General features: G+C 43.2%; 1 pseudogene; it reads right to left on the bottom strand.

The window, feature by feature from the left end:
* Positions 1-544: 544 nt before the first annotated feature.
* Positions 545-4,509, bottom strand: LOC135547943 (fibroblast growth factor 18-like; annotated as a pseudogene).
* Between the last annotated feature and the right edge of the window lie 1,868 nt (positions 4,510-6,377).

Here is a 6,377-nt window from a genome sequence, read left to right as displayed (position 1 = left end):
GTGTAGATGAAGGGGAGGAGACTGATTTAATAAGGATTTTTAGGCCTTGAGACAATTGAGACATGGATTGTGTATGTGTGTCAAGAACTACAACGCTGCTCGGTTTTTCACGCTCAACGGTTTCCCGTGGCTATCAAGAATGGTCCACCACCCAAATGACATCCAGCCAACTTGACACAACTGTAGGAAGCATTGGAGTCAACATGAGCCAGCATCTCTGTGGAACGAATTCGATACCGTGTGAAGTCCATGCCCCGATGAATTGAGGCTGTTCTGAGGGCAAAGGGGAGTGCAACTCAATATTAGGAAGGTGATCCTAATGTTTTGTACACTCAGTGTATGTATTCAATTAAGACAATACCATTGGTCTAAAACAGCTGTCATACCATCAAGTTGAATAAATAATTGTGTTAATGATAACGATTGTAATAAAAATCCATTATATAATTTCTCAATTTCTTGTTAAATATTTTCCAATGAGTCAAGCTGAAGATATGGTAATAACTACGTTACAGCACCTTTCTGTATTGAGTGAATAGGCAGCAACAGTCACTCCTGAATCAAATATGAAGAGAAATACAAGAAATGTCTTGGGAAACCATGACTGACCCTCTGTGTTGGCTACACATTATAGTCCGGTCATCTTTGGTGGTTCGGATGTTTGTTACTGAAAGGTTGACCCGTCATCTTTGGGATGTTCAAAACATGAATATTTGGTATTGAACTCCATGGTTCAGTTGTCTTTAGGATGTTCAAAACATGAATATTTGGTATTGAACTCTGGTTCAGTCGTCTTTGGTAGCACATCTTTAACCCCTGTGGTAGCAAACAGTGACTTTAGCTATCTTCTGTAGCCTAACTAGAATGGTTGGCACTGTAAATTGTAATTCAACAGACTTTGAAACAACATTGTGTCTTGGGAAATGGCAAGACCATTTTTCCCTGGTCACTTCCACAGCACCAACCACTGATGACGTGGTCAGATTGTTTAATTCCAAGTCTTTTGATGTATATTCGGTATACACCAAAAAGCTCTTTTCCTGGGCTCAGCCAAGCAAACTCACATTCTATTCACTGGGGGAAGGACAGTTGACTATCTAGGTGCTGTAGTTGCTGTTGGTCGGGTCCCTCTCACTCTCTTTTTCCTCTTGCTGACTGGTAAAGCGGAAGGGCTGCAGGTCGGGTTGCTCCCCGGGAGGCAGGCGCTTCATGAAGTGAACGTCCTGCTGGTTGGGCAGTGTCTGAGGGCCTCTCCTGGGGCGTCCCCTCTTGGTGAATCCCACGTACCATCCCGTATAGCATGCTGACATCAGAGCTGTGTAGTGGTTCTCCAATACCATCTCAATGAAGACACAGTCTGCACTGCGATTACTAGCCTTCTAGGAGACACACACACATGATCATGTCAATACAAGATGAAAGAGAATAACTGCAGGTTAAACTCCACATTGAACGGAAAGTATAGCGAGAGTCCGAATAAAAATGGTGTTTGTCTCACCTTCCCCACAAGCTTGCCTCGACGGTTCATGCACAGGTAGAAGTTGGTTTCTTTACCACGGATTCTCACCTGACTTCCAAAGGTATCAGCCTCCACAACAAGCTGGGCTTGGAAGGAGACAGAGGCCCAAAAAAACAGATTGTAGGGGGGATTGTTAAATGCAATTAAATCATTGATGTAGCCCAACAACATATTGCGGAGGTCAAACTCAATCAATAACATACATTCCTTCTCTATCGCCCTCTCACTACCTACCCCAAACCCCCTCGATCCTCCTCCAACAAAGCAACAAAGCAGGGTAAATGGAAAACCAATGACCTTATCAATGGCGTAGAGTGGGACTGAGTCTAACACACAGAAACTGCTCCTCCATCTTTTTCCTATTTATATTTCTCATGTTAGGGTCTGTTAATCAAATCAAATAAAATTGTATTTGTCACGTGCTAAATACAACACATTTCACCTTACAGTGAAATTCTTACTTACAAGCCCTTAACCAACAATGCAGTTTTAAGAAAATACCAACAAAAACAAAAGTAAGAGATAAGAATAACAAATAATTAAAAATCAGTGTTAAACAAAAATTGTGGGGCTATATACAGGGGGTACCGGGAACAGAGTCTATGTGCGGGAGCACCGGTGTCGAGGTAATTGAGGTAATATGTACATGTAGGTAGAGTTATCAAAGTGACTATGCATAGATAATAACAGAGCAGTTGCAGCAGTAGCAGCAGCATAGAAGAGGAGGGGGGCGGGGGCAATGCAAGTAGTCTGGGTAACCATTTGATTAGCTGTTCAGGAGTCTTATGGCTTGGGGGTAGAAGCTGTTTATAGAAGCCTCTTGGACCTAGACTTGGCGCTCCGATACCATTTTCCGTGCTGTCATCAGTAGCCAAAGGGCTTGTCTGTCCATTTGATAGTTTATGAATTTGAGGGCCATGTACTGTAGGTATGATAACATACAGGGAATTACTGTTTGGTTCTAGCTGATTCTGATTTTTATTGGAGGGTTCTGTATATTCATGTGAATGTTAAGTATGTTAATAGGAAGTACACTCATAGGAGAAGAAAAAGGTGCTATCTAGAACCTAAAAGGGTTCTTCGGCTGTCCACATAGGATAACCCTTAGAAGAACCCTTTTTGGTTCCAGGTAGAACCTTTTTGGGTTCCATGTAGAACTGTTTCCACAGAGGGTTCTTCATGGAACTACTCCTATGGGGACAGCCGAAGAACCCTTTTTTCTAAGAGTCTACTATTATATCTTACCATATTTATCCCCATCGTCTCCCTTGGCACTGATTTTCCTTCCCATCACCTGCACATGTTTGCCGCTTGTCCTGCTGTAGAGCTGGTACACTCTGTGCTGCCGACGGCTCATGGCGTCTCGACCTCGTGTCTGATTCTCCACGTATACACTGAAATTAACATTGTCCACAGCTAAGACCTGTACCACCACAAAACAAACAGGCATGTGGTTAGAATGAGAGACTTTATCCAGAATTGGATATAAAAAAACTAAATGGATACAATTCTATACACACATTTACCTGCAGGTGGCTGCAGACCACCAGTAAAGCCTGGACAGATCTGAGAGAAGGGGAGAATGGATCTGCCTTGAGATTACATGTGGTATTTTTCATCTCAAAATAATAGAAAAGCAGTCTGGCTGCCATGTCCCTGCCTCTTTTCTGCCTCCACCAACAATTTTAAATGAGTCTCTATGCCTCCAAAAAAGGTACTTTTTAGTTCAAAACCTCACAACAAGAGACAGTGGTGGCCATGTTGTCGCTCTCCAGGGACAGCTGCTGAGCTCAGCTCATATCTATGGTGAGCTAACAGGATATCAATATTCACGAATCCATCCAGCAATCTATCTAAGCACTTCAAGTTCTTATCCCTCTCCGGCATACACAGCACATGCATAGATACATAGATTGCATTACAATGCTGAACTCCATCTTAAATAAAGAGGGGGGAGAGCAGGAGAAACGTTACCAGTAGAGTGTTGTTTCAGCTTCCCAGTAACGTCTGGCTGTGTGCTCATTAGGAGACCCCTATACCTACTGTGCTGTCCAGATGCCTGGAACACCGCCTACAGCTGGTGGAAACTGCACACAGATGTCTGCTGCTCCACTTCTGCTCCTCGTCTACTTCTGTTCTATCTCTGTGTTACCTCTACAAACCTGACCTCTTCTCTGTTTGAGAAGTGGAGAATAATTTTGAGAGATATATGACTAAAATGGGATTGACAGGGACACTTTACAGAGGGAAACGGGGTCACTTTTAACAGTAAATGGAAGATTGGTTAACAAGTCTGATAGAATTGCTTTATGCTTGGTTATAGCGGATGGATGCCCCAATTTGGGGAAGAGGTAGTTACTGATTATCCACTTAACTAATCACAATCCTGTCAAACACCCAATCAAAGGCACTAATAAGGTACAGTCATACTGTAGTCATCTTGTTAATTCATAACCTGTTGGTAGCAGACCCTTTGTCAGTGAAACAGGTCTTTCAGTCTGGGGAATATAAAAAGAGCTTATGGGACATGGTTGAGTGACCAGAGGAGCAACGCTGCAGGAGCTGACATGATAGTTTTATAAACTGTATGACCATGTGGAACAGCCTCAGAGGAATTGCACAGATAAAAAACACAAGATTCCACCACCACATGGTATTGGAAAAACAGAAGCATGCATATGCAATTTCTATACCATAGTTAGCTGTCCAGATAAATGTTTTTTCATTAATCAAATGTCTAAAGGAGAACGTGGACCCTTTCTGACGTGTCTAACATCACACCTGTTAACGGGTGCTGGAATCATAGTCCGAGCATGCATGAAGAGAAACATGTGCACAGACACACATACACACACCATTCATGTAACACGGGATACTTGCACTCGTTTCACTCCAGAACATCGTAGGTTGCGCATCAAGGGTTACTGCGCATCAAGTGTTACTGCACATTTAACTTACAACACCACCAGTGTAGAGAGGAGGTAACTCATCTCTCATCCCGCTCAGTTAACCTTGCCAAAGAAAGTCGGGCACCGTCAGGATCTCTCAACTGCTACTGTCTGTAATCCGTTTGTTGGAGAAAGGATTGGGGGAATGCAACAATTCCTGCGGGCATCAGCAGAGCACTCCGGGCACATCAGTTAGGATGCTGGCGGAGGGGAATGGGTTTCCTCTGGTATCGTATAGCCAAAATGTGAGCGAATACGCGCAGGGTATGTCCCGTTTGTCCAACACCTCAATTCGTCGAAATCATGACAGATGTTGGGCAAAATAGAATTGTTCGCATGTTTGCCTTTTTTTTACTTGATCTGTTTCTAAAACTAGGTCTACAAGGTTTATGTAAGAAACATTTAAAATAGGCTTAATTATTCCCATTGTCCATTAGTTTCCCTTGTCTTCTTTAATTTCTTCTGTAGGCTTTATTACTTTTCTTTTTCCGATAATCTATGTTAATTGCTCAGTTATAGTCGTTCAGGGAAACATCCATGCCCAGTGTCACGGAAAGTCTGTATTAGAGAGTGAGTGTGGGGCATGAGTGGAGTAGCAGCGGGGAAGGGGTAGGCGATATACGGCTCGTGTAATCCAAGTGATGATCTAGGTTGGTCCCACGGGAGTCGAGACCGCTTGGCATGTCATAGAAATACCAAGTAGATCAAGGAGTCCACATGCAAGGGCAATGCGACTTTCAGAGAACCCAGTGAGGTAGCAGACTGTCCACTAATTGTGAGGGTGGGGTGAAAAGTGGTTTAGGCATCACACTGTGAACTGGACATCCTTTCCCCGCCAGACGTCCTTTTTCCAGTACGCTGTGTTAAAATGTATGTCAGCATAGACTGAGAAGACCAGCCCAATACAATGCAGAAAGTTTTACTTCAGGTGTTCTGCAGGTGAAAATGAGACACCTGCCTGGTGCCCTTCAAGCCTGGCTGACGCGCAGCCCACGTGACTAAACAGCACGCTAGAGAGGCTGGTGTTAGCAAGACAAGTGCCCTTCCTCCATATAGTCTGGATTTTGTGTTGGTAGCCTACCTGACCAACCTTTCCCTCTCTCCTATAGACCTTAAAGATTTCCATATGTGTGTGAAGTGTGGTGATGACTGGAGAGTAAGCCTCCATTGCATTCGCACTATACAAACATGATGGGTACATTGAAGAACTGTTTTTGTTTTGTCTTATTTCGTTTTAAGTTCCATTAAGATTATGAAATACATAATGGAAAAGGAAAGGGAATGGGAACATTGGAAATGAGGGAGGGAGGGTGGGTGTGCATAAGGTATGTAAGCAAAGAGTGGGATCCAAAATGAACATTTCTCAGGGATTTAACAACACCGCCAGATCCTCATTCACCACAGAATCGCAGACATATGGTCAGCCAACCATACTAACCCCTACTATGCCCCCCCCTCTCTCTCTCTCTGTCTGTCTGTCTGAGACAGTAGTAGTTTGTACTACTGTCTGAGACAGACAGACAGACAGACAGACAGACAGACAGACAGACAGACAGACAGACAGACAGACAGACAGACAGACAGACAGGCAGGCAGACAGACAGACAGACAGACAGACAGACAGACAGACAGACAGACAGACACATACAGTGGGGCAAAAAAGTATTTAGTCAGCCACCAATTGTGCAAGTTCTCCCACTTAAAAAGATGAGAGGCCTGTAAATTTTCATCATAGGTACACTTCAACTATGACAGACAAAATTAGAAAAAAAATCCAGAAAATCACATTGTAGGATTTTTAATGAATTTATCAAATCAAATTTTATTTGTCACATACACATAGTTAGCAGATGTTAATGTGAGTGTAGCGAACTGCTTGTGCTTCTCATTCCAACAATGCAGTAATAACC

This window comes from Oncorhynchus masou, chromosome 11, assembly GCF_036934945.1.
Source record: "Oncorhynchus masou masou isolate Uvic2021 chromosome 11, UVic_Omas_1.1, whole genome shotgun sequence".
In the NCBI taxonomy this organism is placed as follows: Eukaryota; Metazoa; Chordata; class Actinopteri; order Salmoniformes; family Salmonidae; genus Oncorhynchus; species Oncorhynchus masou.
This window is presented reverse-complemented; position numbering and strand designations above follow the sequence as displayed.